Source organism: Dendrobates tinctorius, unplaced genomic scaffold (assembly GCF_039654945.1).
Source record: "Dendrobates tinctorius isolate UK_male_01 unplaced genomic scaffold, ASM3965494v1 ptg000033l, whole genome shotgun sequence".
Taxonomy (NCBI): Eukaryota; Metazoa; Chordata; class Amphibia; order Anura; family Dendrobatidae; genus Dendrobates; species Dendrobates tinctorius.
Window position 1 is genome coordinate 3,736,888 of NW_027361701.1, and position 18,376 is coordinate 3,755,263.

Here is an 18,376-nt window from a genome sequence, read left to right on the forward strand (position 1 = left end):
GAGGAGTAGAAAAACATCAAAAATTTCAGTCCTGCATGATTCTACCAAGAAATGTGTGTTCATTCAAACCGCTGGTTTTTGATAGTTTGGGCCCTATTGAATAATGAATGTTTTGAATTTTCTCCAAAAGTAAAGTAGTTGCAAACTCATCCTTTTAGAAACTTGTTTAGGCTGTTGAGAGGAGTAAAAAACCATCAAAAATTTCAATCCTGCATGATTTTACCAAGAAATGTGATTCTTCATTCAAAACCTGATTTTTGCTATTGGGCTCTATTGAATAATGAATGTTTTGAATTTTCTCCAAAAGTAAAGTAGTTGCAAACTCATGCTTTTAGAGACTTGTTTGGGCTCATGAGAGGAGTAGAAAAACATCAAAAATTTCAGTCCTGCATGATTCTACCAAGAAATGTGTGTTCATTCAAACCGCTGGTTTTTGATAGTTTGGGCCCTATTGAATAATGAATGTTTTGAATTTTCTCCAAAAGTAAAGTAGTTGCAAACTCATCCTTTTAGAAACTTGTTTGGGCTGTTGAGAGGAGTAAAAAACCATCAAAAATTTCAATCCTGCATGATTTTACCAAGAAATGTGATTCTTCATTCAAAACCTGATTTTTGCTATTGGGCTCTATTGAATAATGAATGTTTTGAATTTTCTCCAAAAGTAAAGTAGTTGCAAACTCAAGCTTTTAGAGACTTGTTTGGGCTCATGAGAGGAGTAGAAAAACATCAAAAATTTCAGTCCTGCATGATTCTACCAAGAAATGTGTGTTCAATGAAACCGCTGGTTTTTGATAGTTTGGGCCCTATTGAATAATGAATGTTTTGAATTTTCTCCAAAAGTAAAGTAGTTGCAAACTCATCCTTTTAGAAACTTGTTTGGGCTGTTGAGAGGAGTAAAAAACCATCAAAAATTTCAATCCTGCATGATTCTACCAAGAAATGTGATTCTTCATTCAAAACGCTGGTTTTTGCTATTGGGCTCTTTTGAGTAATGAATGTTTTGAATTTTCTCCAAAAGTAAAGTAGTTGCAAACTCATGCTTTTAGAGACTTGTTTGGGCTCATGAGAGGAGTAGAAAAACATCAAAAATTTCAGTCCTGCATGATTCTACCAAGAAATGTGTGTTCATTCAAACCGCTGGTTTTTGATAGTTTGGGCCCTATTGAATAATGAATGTTTTGAATTTTCTCCAAAAGTAAAGTAGTTGCAAACTCATCCTTTTAGAAACTTGTTTGGGCTGTTGAGAGGAGTAAAAAACCATCAAAAATTTCGATCCTGCATGATTCTACCAAGAAATGTGATTCTTCATTCAAAACCTGATTTTTGCTATTGGGCTCTATTGAATAATGAATGTTTTGAATTTTCTCCAAAAGTAAAGTAGTTGCAAACTCATGCTTTTAGAGACTTGTTTGGGCTCATGAGAGGAGTAGAAAAACATCAAAAATTTCAGTCCTGCATGATTCTACCAAGAAATGTGTGTTCATTGAAACCGCTGGTTTTTGATAGTTTGGGCCCTATTGAATAATGAATGTTTTGAATTTTCTCCAAAAGTAAAGTAGTTGCAAACTCATCCTTTTAGAAACTTGTTTAGGCTGTTGAGAGGAGTAAAAAACCATCAAAAATTTCAATCCTGCATGATTTTACCAAGAAATGTGATTCTTCATTCAAAACCTGATTTTTGCTATTGGGCTCTATTGAATAATGAATGTTTTGAATTTTCTCCAAAAGTAAAGTAGTTGCAAACTCATGCTTTTAGAGACTTGTTTGGGCTCATGAGAGGAGTAGAAAAACATCAAAAATTTCAGTCCTGCATGATTCTACCAAGAAATGTGTGTTCATTGAAACCGCTGGTTTTTGATAGTTTGGGCCCTATTGAATAATGAATGTTTTGAATTTTCTCCAAAAGTAAAGTAGTTGCAAACTCATCCTTTTAGAAACTTGTTTGGGCTGTTGAGAGGAGTAAAAAACCATCAAAAATTTCAATCCTGCATGATTCTACCAAGAAATGTGATTCTTCATTCAAAACGCTGGTTTTTGCTATTGGGCTCTTTTGAGTAATGAATGTTTTGAATTTTCTCCAAAAGTAAAGTAGTTGCAAACTCATGCTTTTAGAGACTTGTTTGGGCTCATGAGAGGAGTAGAAAAACATCAAAAATTTCAGTCCTGCATGATTCTACCAAGAAATGTGTGTTCATTCAAACCGCTGGTTTTTGATAGTTTGGGCCCTATTGAATAATGAATGTTTTGAATTTTCTCCAAAAGTAAAGTAGTTGCAAACTCATCCTTTTAGAAACTTGTTTGGGCTGTTGAGAGGAGTAAAAAACCATCAAAAATTTCGATCCTGCATGATTCTACCAAGAAATGTGATTCTTCATTCAAAACCTGATTTTTGCTATTGGGCTCTATTGAATAATGAATGTTTTGAATTTTCTCCAAAAGTAAAGTAGTTGCAAACTCATGCTTTTAGAGACTTGTTTGGGCTCATGAGAGGAGTAGAAAAACATCAAAAATTTCAGTCCTGCATGATTCTACCAAGAAATGTGTGTTCATTGAAACCGCTGGTTTTTGATAGTTTGGGCCCTATTGAATAATGAATGTTTTGAATTTTCTCCAAAAGTAAAGTAGTTGCAAACTCATCCTTTTAGAAACTTGTTTAGGCTGTTGAGAGGAGTAAAAAACCATCAAAAATTTCAATCCTGCATGATTTTACCAAGAAATGTGATTCTTCATTCAAAACCTGATTTTTGCTATTGGGCTCTATTGAATAATGAATGTTTTGAATTTTCTCCAAAAGTAAAGTAGTTGCAAACTCATGCTTTTAGAGACTTGTTTGGGCTCATGAGAGGAGTAGAAAAACATCAAAAATTTCAGTCCTGCATGATTCTACCAAGAAATGTGTGTTCATTGAAACCGCTGGTTTTTGATAGTTTGGGCCCTATTGAATAATGAATGTTTTGAATTTTCTCCAAAAGTAAAGTAGTTGCAAACTCATCCTTTTAGAAACTTGTTTGGGCTGTTGAGAGGAGTAAAAAACCATCAAAAATTTCAATCCTGCATGATTCTACCAAGAAATGTGATTCTTCATTCAAAACGCTGGTTTTTGCTATTGGGCTCTTTTGAGTAATGAATGTTTTGAATTTTCTCCAAAAGTAAAGTAGTTGCAAACTCATGCTTTTAGAAACTTGTTTGGGCTCATGAGAGGAGTAGAAAAACATCAAAAATTTCAGTCCTGCATGATTCTACCAAGAAATGTGTGTTCATTCAAACCGCTGGTTTTTGATAGTTTGGGCCCTATTGAATAATGAATGTTTTGAATTTTCTACAAAAGTAAAGTAGTTGCAAACTCATTCTTTTAGAAACTTGTTTGGGCTGTTGAGAGGAGTAAAAAACCATCAAAAATTTCAATCCTGCATGATTTTAACAAGAAATGTGATTCTTCATTCAAAACCTGATTTTTGCTATTGGGCTCTATTGAATAATGAATGTTTTGAATTTTCTCCAAAAGTAAAGTAGTTGCAAACTCATGCTTTTAGAGACTTGTTTGGGCTCATGAGAGGAGTAGAAAAACATCAAAAATTTCAGTCCTGCATGATTCTACCAAGAAATGTGTGTTCAATGAAACCGCTGGTTTTTGATAGTTTGGGCCCTATTGAATAATGAATGTTTTGAATTTTCTCCAAAAGTAAAGTAGTTGCAAACTCATCCTTTTAGAAACTTGTTTGGGCTGTTGAGAGGAGTAAAAAACCATCAAAAATTTCAATCCTGCATGATTCTACCAAGAAATGTGATTCTTCATTCAAAACGCTGGTTTTTGCTATTGGGCTCTTTTGAGTAATGAATGTTTTGAATTTTCTCCAAAAGTAAAGTAGTTGCAAACTCATGCTTTTAGAGACTTGTTTGGGCTCATGAGAGGAGTAGAAAAACATCAAAAATTTCAGTCCTGCATGATTCTACCAAGAAATGTGTGTTCATTGAAACCGCTGGTTTTTGATAGTTTGGGCCCTATTGAATAATGAATGTTTTGAATTTTCTCCAAAAGTAAAGTAGTTGCAAACTCATCCTTTTAGAAACTTGTTTGGGCTGTTGAGAGGAGTAAAAAACCATCAAAAATTTCAATCCTGCATGATTCTACCAAGAAATGTGATTCTTGATTCAAAACCTGATTTTTGCTATTGGGCTCTATTGAATAATGAATGTTTTGAATTTTCTCCAAAAGTAAAGTAGTTGCAAACTCATGCTTTTAGAGACTTGTTTGGGCTCATGAGAGGAGTAGAAAAACATCAAAAATTTCAGTCCTGCATGATTCTACCAAGAAATGTGTGTTCATTGAAACCGCTGTTTTTTGATAGTTTGGGCCCTATTGAATAATGAATGTTTTGAATTTTCTCCAAAAGTAAAGTAGTTGCAAACTCATCCTTTTAGAAACTTGTTTGGGCTGTTGAGAGGAGTAAAAAACCATCAAAAATTTCAATCCTGCATGATTTTACCAAGAAATGTGATTCTTCATTCAAAACCTGATTTTTGCTATTGGGCTCTATTGAATAGTGAATGTTTTGAATTTTCTCCAAAAGTAAAGTAGTTGCAAACTCATGCTTTTAGAGACTTGTTTGGGCTCATGAGAGGAGTAGAAAAACATCAAAAATTTCAGTCCTGCATGATTCTACCAAGAAATGTGTGTTCATTGAAACCGCTGGTTTTTGATAGTTTGGGCCCTATTGAATAATGAATGTTTTGAATTTTCTCCAAAAGTAAAGTAGTTGCAAACTCATCCTTTTAGAAACTTGTTTGGGCTGTTGAGAGGAGTAAAAAACCATCAAAAATTTCAATCCTGCATGATTTTACCAAGAAATGTGATTCTTCATTCAAAACGCTGGTTTTTGCTATTGGGCTCTATTGAATAATGAATGTTTTGAATTTTCTCCAAAAGTAAAGTAGTTGCAAACTCATGCTTTTAGAGACTTGTTTGGGCTCATGAGAGGAGTAGAAAAACATCAAAAATTTCAGTCCTGCATGATTCTACCAAGAAATGTGTGTTCATTGAAACCGCTGGTTTTTGATAGTTTGGGCTCTATTGAATAATGAATGTTTTGAATTTTCTCCAAAAGTAAAGTAGTTGCAAACTCATCCTTTTAGAAACTTGTTTGGGCTGTTGAGAGGAGTAAAAAACCATCAAAAATTTCAATCCTGCATGATTTTACCAAGAAATGTGATTCTTCATTCAAAACCTGATTTTTGCTATTGGGCTCTATTGAATAATGAATGTTTTGAATTTTCTCCAAAAGTAAAGTAGTTGCAAACTCATGCTTTTAGAGACTTGTTTGGGCTCATGAGAGGAGTAGAAAAACATCAAAAATTTCAGTCCTGCATGATTCTACGAAGAAATGTGTGTTCATTGAAACCGCTGGTTTTTGATAGTTTGGGCCCTATTGAATAATGAATGTTTTGAATTTTCTCCAAAAGTAAAGTAGTTGCAAACTCATCCTTTTAGAAACTTGTTTGGGCTGTTGAGAGGAGTAAAAAACCATCAAAAATTTCAATCCTGCATGATTCTACCAAGAAATGTGATTCTTCATTCAAAACCTGATTTTTGCTATTGGGCTCTATTGAATAATGAATGTTTTGAATTTTCTCCAAAAGTAAAGTAGTTGCAAACTCATGCTTTTAGAGACTTGTTTGGGCTCATGAGAGGAGTAGAAAAACATCAAAAATTTCAGTCCTGCATGATTCTACCAAGAAATGTGTGTTCATTGAAACCGCTGGTTTTTGATAGTTTGGGCCCTATTGAATAATGAATGTTTTGAATTTTCTCCAAAAGTAAAGTAGTTGCAAACTCATCCTTTTAGAAACTTGTTTGGGCTGTTGAGAGGTGTAAAAAACCATCAAAAATTTCAATCCTGCATGATTATACCAAGAAATGTGATTCTTCATTCAAAACGCTGGTTTTTGCTATTGGGCTCTTTTGAGTAATGAATGTTTTGAATTTTCTCCAAAAGTAAAGTAGTTGCAAACTCATGCTTTTAGAGACTTGTTTGGGCTCATGAGAGGAGTAGAAAAACATCAAAAATTTCAGTCCTGCATGATTCTACCAAGAAATGTGTGTTCATTGAAACCGCTGGTTTTTGATAGTTTGGGCCCTATTGAATAATGAATGTTTTGAATTTTCTCCAAAAGTAAAGTAGTTGCAAACTCATCATTTTAGAAACTTGTTTGGGCTGTTGAGAGGAGTAAAAAACCATCAAAAATTTCAATCCTGCATGATTCTACCAAGAAATGTGATTCTTCATTCAAAACGCTGGTTTTTGCTATTGGGCTCTTTTGAGTAATGAATGTTTTGAATTTTCTCCAAAAGTAAAGTAGTTGCAAACTCATGCTTTTAGAGACTTGTTTGGGCTCATGAGAGGAGTAGAAAAACATCAAAAATTTCAGTCCTGCATGATTCTACCAAGAAATGTGTGTTCATTGAAACCGCTGGTTTTTGATAGTTTGGGCCCTATTGAATAATGAATGTTTTGAATTTTCTCCAAAAGTAAAGTAGTTGCAAACTCATCCTTTTAGAAACTTGTTTAGGCTGTTGAGAGGAGTAAAAAACCATCAAAAATTTCAATCCTGCATGATTTTACCAAGAAATGTGATTCTTCATTCAAAACCTGATTTTTGCTATTGGGCTCTATTGAATAATGAATGTTTTGAATTTTCTCCAAAAGTAAAGTAGTTGCAAACTCATGCTTTTAGAGACTTGTTTGGGCTCATGAGAGGAGTAGAAAAACATCAAAAATTTCAGTCCTGCATGATTCTACCAAGAAATGTGTGTTCATTGAAACCGCTGGTTTTTGATAGTTTGGGCCCTATTGAATAATGAATGTTTTGAATTTTCTCCAAAAGTAATAAAGTTGCAAACTCATCCTTTTAGAAACTTGTTTGGGCTGTTGAGAGGAGTAAAAAACCATCAAAAATTTCAATCCTGCATGATTCTACCAAGAAATGTGATTCTTCATTCAAAACGCTGGTTTTTGCTATTGGGCTCTTTTGAGTAATGAATGTTTTGAATTTTCTCCAAAAGTAAAGTAGTTGCAAACTCATGCTTTTAGAGACTTGTTTGGGCTCATGAGAGGAGTAGAAAAACATCAAAAATTTCAGTCCTGCATGATTCTACCAAGAAATGTGTGTTCATTCAAACCGCTGGTTTTTGATAGTTTGGGCCCTATTGAATAATGAATGTTTTGAATTTTCTCCAAAAGTAAAGTAGTTGCAAACTCATCCTTTTAGAAACTTGTTTGGGCTGTTGAGAGGTGTAAAAAACCATCAAAAATTTCGATCCTGCATGATTCTACCAAGAAATGTGATTCTTCATTCAAAACCTGATTTTTGCTATTGGGCTCTATTGAATAATGAATGTTTTGAATTTTCTCCAAAAGTAAAGTAGTTGCAAACTCATGCTTTTAGAGACTTGTTTGGGCTCATGAGAGGAGTAGAAAAACATCAAAAATTTCAGTCCTGCATGATTCTACCAAGAAATGTGTGTTCATTGAAACCGCTGGTTTTTGATAGTTTGGGCCCTATTGAATAATGAATGTTTTGAATTTTCTCCAAAAGTAAAGTAGTTGCAAACTCATCCTTTTAGAAACTTGTTTGGGCTGTTGAGAGGAGTAAAAAACCATCAAAAATTTCAATCCTGCATGATTCTACCAAGAAATGTGATTCTTCATTCAAAACGCTGGTTTTTGCTATTGGGCTCTTTTGAGTAATGAATGTTTTGAATTTTCTCCAAAAGTAAAGTAGTTGCAAACTCATGCTTTTAGAGACTTGTTTGGGCTCATGAGAGGAGTAGAAAAACATCAAAAATTTCAGTCCTGCATGATTCTACCAAGAAATGTGTGTTCATTCAAACCGCTGGTTTTTGATAGTTTGGGCCCTATTGAATAATGAATGTTTTGAATTTTCTCCAAAAGTAAAGTAGTTGCAAACTCATCCTTTTAGAAACTTGTTTGGGCTGTTGAGAGGAGTAAAAAACCATCAAAAATTTCAATCCTGCATGATTCTACCAAGAAATGTGATTCTTGATTCAAAACCTGATTTTTGCTATTGGGCTCTATTGAATAATGAATGTTTTGAATTTTCTCCAAAAGTAAAGTAGTTGCAAACTCATGCTTTTAGAGACTTGTTTGGGCTCATGAGAGGAGTAGAAAAACATCAAAAATTTCAGTCCTGCATGATTCTACCAAGAAATGTGTGTTCATTCAAACCGCTGGTTTTTGATAGTTTGGGCCCTATTGAATAATGAATGTTTTGAATTTTCTCCAAAAGTAAAGTAGTTGCAAACTCATCCTTTTAGAAACTTGTTTGGGCTGTTGAGAGGAGTAAAAAAACATCAAAAATTTCAATCCTGCATGATTCTACCAAGAAATGTGATTCTTCATTCAAAACCTGATTTTTGCTATTGGGCTCTATTGAATAATGAATGTTTTGAATTTTCTCCAAAAGTAAAGTAGCTGCAAACTCATGCTTTTAGAGACTTGTTTGGGCTCATGAGAGGAGTAGAAAAACATCAAAAATTTCAGTCCTGCATGATTCTACCAAGAAATGTGTGTTCATTCAAACCGCTGGTTTTTGATAGTTTGGGCCCTATTGAATAATGAATGTTTTGAATTTTCTCCAAAAGTAAAGTAGTTGCAAACTCATCCTTTTAGAAACTTGTTTGGGCTGTTGAGAGGAGTAAAAAACCATCAAAAATTTCAATCCTGCATGATTCTACCAAGAAATGTGATTCTTCATTCAAAACCTGATTTTTGCTATTGGGCTCTATTGAATAATGAATGTTTTGAATTTTCTCCAAAAGTAAAGTAGTTGCAAACTCATCCTTTTAGAAACTTGTTTGGGCTGTTGAGAGGAGTAAAAAACCATCAAAAATTTCAATCCTGCATGATTCTACCAAGAAATGTGTGTTCATTGAAACCGCTGGTTTTTGATATTTTGGGCCCTATTGAATAATGAATGTTTTGAATTTTCTCCAAAAGTAAAGTAGTTGCAAACTCATCCTTTTAGAAACTTGTTTGGGCTGTTGAGAGGAGTAAAAAACCATCAAAAATTTCAATCCTGCATGATTCTAACAAGAAATGTGATACTTCATTCAAAACCTGATTTTTGCTATTGGGCTCTATTGAGTAATGAATGTTTTGAATTTTCTCCAAAAGTAAAGTAGTTGCAAACTCATGCTTTTAGAGACTTGTTTGGGCTCATGAGAGGAGTAGAAAAACATCAAAAATTTCAGTCCTGCATGATTCTACCAAGAAATGTGTGTTCATTGAAACCGCTGGTTTTTGATAGTTTGGGCCCTATTGAATAATGAATGTTTTGAATTTTCTCCAAAAGTAAAGTAGTTGCAAACTCATCCTTTTAGAAACTTGTTTGGGCTGTTGAGAGGAGTAAAAACCATCAAAAATTTCAATCCTGCATGATTCTACCAAGAAATGTGATTCTTCATTCAAAACGCTGGTTTTTGCTATTGGGCTCTAATGAATAATGAATGTTTTGAATTTTCTCCAAAAGTAAAGTAGTTGCAAACTCATGCTTTTAGAGACTTGTTTGGGCTCATGAGAGGAGTAGAAAAACATCAAAAATTTCAGTCCTGCATGATTCTACCAAGAAATGTGTGTTCATTGAAACCGCTGTTTTTTGATAGTTTGGGCCCTATTGAATAATGAATGTTTTGAATTTTCTCCAAAAGTAAAGTAGTTGCAAACTCATCCTTTTAGAAACTTGTTTGGGCTGTTGAGAGGAGTAAAAAACCATCAAAAATTTCAATCCTGCATGATTTTACCAAGAAATGTGATTCTTCATTCAAAACCTGATTTTTGCTATTGGGCTCTATTGAATAGTGAATGTTTTGAATTTTCTCCAAAAGTAAAGTAGTTGCAAACTCATGCTTTTAGAGACTTGTTTGGGCTCATGAGAGGAGTAGAAAAACATCAAAAATTTCAGTCCTGCATGATTCTACCAAGAAATGTGTGTTCATTGAAACCGCTGGTTTTTGATAGTTTGGGCCCTATTGAATAATGAATGTTTTGAATTTTCTCCAAAAGTAAAGTAGTTGCAAACTCATCCTTTTAGAAACTTGTTTGGGCTGTTGAGAGGAGTAAAAAACCATCAAAAATTTCAATCCTGCATGATTTTACCAAGAAATGTGATTCTTCATTCAAAACGCTGGTTTTTGCTATGGGGCTCTATTGAATAATGAATGTTTTGAATTTTCTCCAAAAGTAAAGTAGTTGCAAACTCATGCTTTTAGAGACTTGTTTGGGCTCATGAGAGGAGTAGAAAAACATCAAAAATTTCAGTCCTGCATGATTCTACCAAGAAATGTGTGTTCATTGAAACCGCTGGTTTTTGATAGTTTGGGCCCTATTGAATAATGAATGTTTTGAATTTTCTCCAAAAGTAAAGTAGTTGCAAACTCATCCTTTTAGAAACTTGTTTGGGCTGTTGAGAGGAGTAAAAAACCATCAAAAATTTCAATCCTGCATGATTTTACCAAGAAATGTGATTCTTCATTCAAAACCTGATTTTTGCTATTGGGCTCTATTGAATAGTGAATGTTTTGAATTTTCTCCAAAAGTAAAGTATTTGCAAACTCATGCTTTTAGAGACTTGTTTGGGCTCATGAGAGGAGTAGAAAAACATCAAAAATTTCAGTCCTGCATGATTCTACCAAGAAATGTGTGTTCATTGAAACCGCTGGTTTTTGATAGTTTGGGCCCTATTGAATAATGAATGTTTTGAATTTTCTCCAAAAGTAAAGTAGTTGCAAACTCATCCTTTTAGAAACTTGTTTGGGCTGTTGAGAGGAGTAAAAAACCATCAAAAATTTCAATCCTGCATGATTTTACCAAGAAATGTGATTCTTCATTCAAAACCTGATTTTTGCTATTGGGCTCTATTGAATAATGAATGTTTTGAATTTTCTCCAAAAGTAAAGTAGTTGCAAACTCATGCTTTTAGAGACTTGTTTGGGCTCATGAGAGGAGTAGAAAAACATCAAAAATTTCAGTCCTGCATGATTCTACCAAGAAATGTGTGTTCATTGAAACCGCTGGTTTTTGATAGTTTGGGCCCTATTGAATAATGAATGTTTTGAATTTTCTCCAAAAGTAAAGTAGTTGCAAACTCATCCTTTTAGAAAATTGTTTGGGCTGTTGAGAGGAGTAAAAAACCATCAAAAATTTCAATCCTGCATGATTCTACCAAGAAATGTGATTCTTCATTCAAAACCTGATTTTTGCTATTGGGCTCTATTGAATAATGAATGTTTTGAATTTTCTCCAAAAGTAAAGTAGTTGCAAACTCATGCTTTTAGAGACTTGTTTGGGCTCATGAGAGGAGTAGAAAAACATCAAAAATTTCAGTCCTGCATGATTCTACCAAGAAATGTGTGTTCATTGAAACCGCTGGTTTTTGATAGTTTGGGCCCTATTGAATAATGAATGTTTTGAATTTTCTCCAAAAGTAAAGTAGTTGCAAACTCATCCTTTTAGAAACTTGTTTGGGCTGTTGAGAGGTGTAAAAAACCATCAAAAATTTCAATCCTGCATGATTATACCAAGAAATGTGATTCTTCATTCAAAACGCTGGTTTTTGCTATTGGGCTCTTTTGAGTAATGAATGTTTTGAATTTTCTCCAAAAGTAAAGTAGTTGCAAACTCATGCTTTTAGAGACTTGTTTGGGCTCATGAGAGGAGTAGAAAAACATCAAAAATTTCAGTCCTGCATGATTCTACCAAGAAATGTGTGTTCATTGAAACCGCTGGTTTTTGATAGTTTGGGCCCTATTGAATAATGAATGTTTTGAATTTTCTCCAAAAGTAAAGTAGTTGCAAACTCATCCTTTTAGAAACTTGTTTGGGCTGTTGAGAGGAGTAAAAAACCATCAAAAATTTCAATCCTGCATGATTCTACCAAGAAATGTGATTCTTCATTCAAAACGCTGGTTTTTGCTATTGGGCTCTTTTGAGTAATGAATGTTTTGAATTTTCTCCAAAAGTAAAGTAGTTGCAAACTCATGCTTTTAGAGACTTGTTTGGGCTCATGAGAGGAGTAGAAAAACATCAAAAATTTCAGTCCTGCATGATTCTACCAAGAAATGTGTGTTCATTGAAACCGCTGGTTTTTGATAGTTTGGGCCCTATTGAATAATGAATGTTTTGAATTTTCTCCAAAAGTAAAGTAGTTGCAAACTCATCCTTTTAGAAACTTGTTTGGGCTGTTGAGAGGAGTAAAAACCATCAAAAATTTCAATCCTGCATGATTCTACCAAGAAATGTGATTCTTCATTCAAAACGCTGGTTTTTGCTATTGGGCTCTAATGAATAATGAATGTTTTGAATTTTCTCCAAAAGTAAAGTAGTTGCAAACTCATGCTTTTAGAGACTTGTTTGGGCTCATGAGAGGAGTAGAAAAACATCAAAAATTTCAGTCCTGCATGATTCTACCAAGAAATGTGTGTTCATTGAAACCGCTGTTTTTTGATAGTTTGGGCCCTATTGAATAATGAATGTTTTGAATTTTCTCCAAAAGTAAAGTAGTTGCAAACTCATCCTTTTAGAAACTTGTTTGGGCTGTTGAGAGGAGTAAAAAACCATCAAAAATTTCAATCCTGCATGATTTTACCAAGAAATGTGATTCTTCATTCAAAACCTGATTTTTGCTATTGGGCTCTATTGAATAGTGAATGTTTTGAATTTTCTCCAAAAGTAAAGTAGTTGCAAACTCATGCTTTTAGAGACTTGTTTGGGCTCATGAGAGGAGTAGAAAAACATCAAAAATTTCAGTCCTGCATGATTCTACCAAGAAATGTGTGTTCATTGAAACCGCTGGTTTTTGATAGTTTGGGCCCTATTGAATAATGAATGTTTTGAATTTTCTCCAAAAGTAAAGTAGTTGCAAACTCATCCTTTTAGAAACTTGTTTGGGCTGTTGAGAGGAGTAAAAAAACATCAAAAATTTCAATCCTGCATGATTTTACCAAGAAATGTGATTCTTCATTCAAAACGCTGGTTTTTGCTATGGGGCTCTATTGAATAATGAATGTTTTGAATTTTCTCCAAAAGTAAAGTAGTTGCAAACTCATGCTTTTAGAGACTTGTTTGGGCTCATGAGAGGAGTAGAAAAACATCAAAAATTTCAGTCCTGCATGATTCTACCAAGAAATGTGTGTTCATTGAAACCGCTGGTTTTTGATAGTTTGGGCCCTATTGAATAATGAATGTTTTGAATTTTCTCCAAAAGTAAAGTAGTTGCAAACTCATCCTTTTAGAAACTTGTTTGGGCTGTTGAGAGGAGTAAAAAACCATCAAAAATTTCAATCCTGCATGATTTTACCAAGAAATGTGATTCTTCATTCAAAACCTGATTTTTGCTATTGGGCTCTATTGAATAGTGAATGTTTTGAATTTTCTCCAAAAGTAAAGTATTTGCAAACTCATGCTTTTAGAGACTTGTTTGGGCTCATGAGAGGAGTAGAAAAACATCAAAAATTTCAGTCCTGCATGATTCTACCAAGAAATGTGTGTTCATTGAAACCGCTGGTTTTTGATAGTTTGGGCCCTATTGAATAATGAATGTTTTGAATTTTCTCCAAAAGTAAAGTAGTTGCAAACTCATCCTTTTAGAAACTTGTTTGGGCTGTTGAGAGGAGTAAAAAACCATCAAAAATTTCAATCCTGCATGATTTTACCAAGAAATGTGATTCTTCATTCAAAACCTGATTTTTGCTATTGGGCTCTATTGAATAATGAATGTTTTGAATTTTCTCCAAAAGTAAAGTAGTTGCAAACTCATGCTTTTAGAGACTTGTTTGGGCTCATGAGAGGAGTAGAAAAACATCAAAAATTTCAGTCCTGCATGATTCTACCAAGAAATGTGTGTTCATTGAAACCGCTGGTTTTTGATAGTTTGGGCCCTATTGAATAATGAATGTTTTGAATTTTCTCCAAAAGTAAAGTAGTTGCAAACTCATCCTTTTAGAAAATTGTTTGGGCTGTTGAGAGGAGTAAAAAACCATCAAAAATTTCAATCCTGCATGATTCTACCAAGAAATGTGATTCTTCATTCAAAACCTGATTTTTGCTATTGGGCTCTATTGAATAATGAATGTTTTGAATTTTCTCCAAAAGTAAAGTAGTTGCAAACTCATGCTTTTAGAGACTTGTTTGGGCTCATGAGAGGAGTAGAAAAACATCAAAAATTTCAGTCCTGCATGATTCTACCAAGAAATGTGTGTTCATTGAAACCGCTGGTTTTTGATAGTTTGGGCCCTATTGAATAATGAATGTTTTGAATTTTCTCCAAAAGTAAAGTAGTTGCAAACTCATCCTTTTAGAAACTTGTTTGGGCTGTTGAGAGGTGTAAAAAACCATCAAAAATTTCAATCCTGCATGATTATACCAAGAAATGTGATTCTTCATTCAAAACGCTGGTTTTTGCTATTGGGCTCTTTTGAGTAATGAATGTTTTGAATTTTCTCCAAAAGTAAAGTAGTTGCAAACTCATGCTTTTAGAGACTTGTTTGGGCTCATGAGAGGAGTAGAAAAACATCAAAAATTTCAGTCCTGCATGATTCTACCAAGAAATGTGTGTTCATTGAAACCGCTGGTTTTTGATAGTTTGGGCCCTATTGAATAATGAATGTTTTGAATTTTCTCCAAAAGTAAAGTAGTTGCAAACTCATCCTTTTAGAAACTTGTTTGGGCTGTTGAGAGGAGTAAAAAACCATCAAAAATTTCAATCCTGCATGATTCTACCAAGAAATGTGATTCTTCATTCAAAACGCTGGTTTTTGCTATTGGGCTCTTTTGAGTAATGAATGTTTTGAATTTTCTCCAAAAGTAAAGTAGTTGCAAACTCATGCTTTTAGAGACTTGTTTGGGCTCATGAGAGGAGTAGAAAAACATCAAAAATTTCAGTCCTGCATGATTCTACCAAGAAATGTGTGTTCATTGAAACCGCTGGTTTTTGATAGTTTGGGCCCTATTGAATAATGAATGTTTTGAATTTTCTCCAAAAGTAAAGTAGTTGCAAACTCATCCTTTTAGAAACTTGTTTGGGCTGTTGAGAGGAGTAAAAAACCATCAAAAATTTCAATCCTGCATGATTCTACCAAGAAATGTGATTCTTCATTCAAAACGCTGGTTTTTGCTATTGGGCTCTTTTGAGTAATGAATGTTTTGAATTTTCTCCAAAAGTAAAGTAGTTGCAAACTCATGCTTTTAGAGACTTGTTTGGGCTCATGAGAGGAGTAGAAAAACATCAAAAATTTCAGTCCTGCATGATTCTACCAAGAAATGTGTGTTCATTCAAACCGCTGGTTTTTGATAGTTTGGGCCCTATTGAATAATGAATGTTTTGAATTTTCTCCAAAAGTAAAGTAGTTGCAAACTCATTCTTTTAGAAACTTGTTTGGGCTGTTGAGAGGAGTAAAAAACCATCAAAAATTTCAATCCTGCATGATTTTACCAAGAAATGTGATTCTTCATTCAAAACCTGATTTTTGCTATTGGGCTCTATTGAATAATGAATGTTTTGAATTTTCTCCAAAAGTAAAGTAGTTGCAAACTCATGCTTTTAGAGACTTGTTTGGGCTCATGAGAGGAGTAGAAAAACATCAAAAATTTCAGTCCTGCATGATTCTACCAAGAAATGTGTGTTCAATGAAACCGCTGGTTTTTGATAGTTTGGGCCCTATTGAATAATGAATGTTTTGAATTTTCTCCAAAAGTAAAGTAGTTGCAAACTCATCCTTTTAGAAACTTGTTTGGGCTGTTGAGAGGAGTAAAAAACCATCAAAAATTTCAATCCTGCATGATTCTACCAAGAAATGTGATTCTTCATTCAAAACGCTGGTTTTTGCTATTGGGCTCTTTTGAGTAATGAATGTTTTGAATTTTCTCCAAAAGTAAAGTAGTTGCAAACTCATGCTTTTAGAGACTTGTTTGGGCTCATGAGAGGAGTAGAAAAACATCAAAAATTTCAGTCCTGCATGATTCTACCAAGAAATGTGTGTTCATTCAAACCGCTGGTTTTTGATAGTTTGGGCCCTATTGAATAATGAATGTTTTGAATTTTCTCCAAAAGTAAAGTAGTTGCAAACTCATTCTTTTAGAAACTTGTTTGGGCTGTTGAGAGGAGTAAAAAACCATCAAAAATTTCAATCCTGCATGATTTTACCAAGAAATGTGATTCTTCATTCAAAACCTGATTTTTGCTATTGGGCTCTATTGAATAATGAATGTTTTGAATTTTCTCCAAAAGTAAAGTAGTTGCAAACTCATGCTTTTAGAGACTTGTTTGGGCTCATGAGAGGAGTAGAAAAACATCAAAAATTTCAGTCCTGCATGATTCTACCAAGAAATGTGTGTTCAATGAAACCGCTGGTTTTTGATAGTTTGGGCCCTATTGAATAATGAATGTTTTGAATTTTCTCCAAAAGTAAAGTAGTTGCAAACTCATCCTTTTAGAAACTTGTTTGGGCTGTTGAGAGGAGTAAAAAACCATCAAAAATTTCGATCCTGCATGATTCTACCAAGAAATGTGATTCTTCATTCAAAACCTGATTTTTGCTATTGGGCTCTATTGAATAATGAATGTTTTGAATTTTCTCCAAAAGTAAAGTAGTTGCAAACTCATGCTTTTAGAGACTTGTTTGGGCTCATGAGAGGAGTAGAAAAACATCAAAAATTTCTGTCCTGCATGATTCTACCAAGAAATGTGTGTTCATTGAAACCGCTGGTTTTTGATAGTTTGGGCCCTATTGAATAATGAATGTTTTGAATTTTCTCCAAAAGTAAAGTAGTTGCAAACTCATCCTTTTAGAAACTTGTTTAGGCTGTTGAGAGGAGTAAAAAACCATCAAAAATTTCAATCCTGCATGATTTTACCAAGAAATGTGATTCTTCATTCAAAACCTGATTTTTGCTATTGGGCTCTATTGAATAATGAATGTTTTGAATTTTCTCCAAAAGTAAAGTAGTTGCAAACTCATGCTTTTAGAGACTTGTTTGGGCTCATGAGAGGAGTAGAAAAACATCAAAAATTTCAGTCCTGCATGATTCTACCAAGAAATGTGTGTTCATTGAAACCGCTGGTTTTTGATAGTTTGGGCCCTATTGAATAATGAATGTTTTGAATTTTCTCCAAAAGTAAAGTAGTTGCAAACTCATCCTTTTAGAAACTTGTTTGGGCTGTTGAGAGGAGTAAAAAACCATCAAAAATTTCAATCCTGCATGATTCTACCAAGAAATGTGATTCTTCATTCAAAACCTGATTTTTGCTATTGGGCTCTATTGAATAATGAATGTTTTGAATTTTCTCCAAAAGTAAAGTAGTTGCAAACTCATGCTTTTAGAGACTTGTTTGGGCTCATGAGAGGAGTAGAAAAACATCAAAAATTTCAGTCCTGCATGATTCTACCAAGAAATGTGTGTTCATTGAAACCGCTGGTTTTTGATAGTTTGGGCCCTATTGAATAATGAATGTTTTGAATTTTCTCCAAAAGTAAAGTAGTTGCAAACTCATCCTTTTAGAAACTTGTTTGGGCTGTTGAGAGGAGTAAAAAACCATCAAAAATTTCAATCCTGCATGATTCTACCAAGAAATGTGATTCTTCATTCAAAACGCTGGTTTTTGCTATTGGGCTCTATTGAATAATGAATGTTTTGAATTTTCTCCAAAAGTAAAGTAGTTGCAAACTCATCCTTTTAGAGACTTGTTTGGGCTCATGAGAGGAGTAGAAAAACATCAAAAATTTCAGTCCTGCACGATTCTACCAAGAAATGTGTGTTCATTCAAACCGCTGGTTTTTGATATTTTGGGCCCTATTGAATAATGAATGTTTTGAATTTTCTCCAAAAGTAAAGTAGTTGCAAACTCATCCTTTTAGAAACTTGTTTGGGCTGTTGAGAGGAGTAAAAAACCATCAAAAATTTCAATCCTGCATGATTCTACCAAGAAATGTGATTCTTCATTCAAAACGCTGGTTTTTGCTATTGGGCTCTTTTGAGTAATGAATGTTTTGAATTTTCTCCAAAAGTAAAGTAGTTGCAAACTCATGCTTTTAGAGACTTGTTTGGGCTCATGAGAGGAGTAGAAAAACATCAAAAATTTCAGTCCTGCATGATTCTACCAAGAAATGTGTGTTCATTGAAACCGCTGGTTTTTGATAGTTTGGGCCCTATTGAATAATGAATGTTTTGAATTTTCTCCAAAAGTAAAGTAGTTGCAAACTCATCCTTTTAGAAACTTTTTTGGGCTGTTGAGAGGAGTAAAAAACCATCAAAAATTTCAATCCTGCATGATTCTACCAAGAAATGTGATTCTTCATTCAAAACGC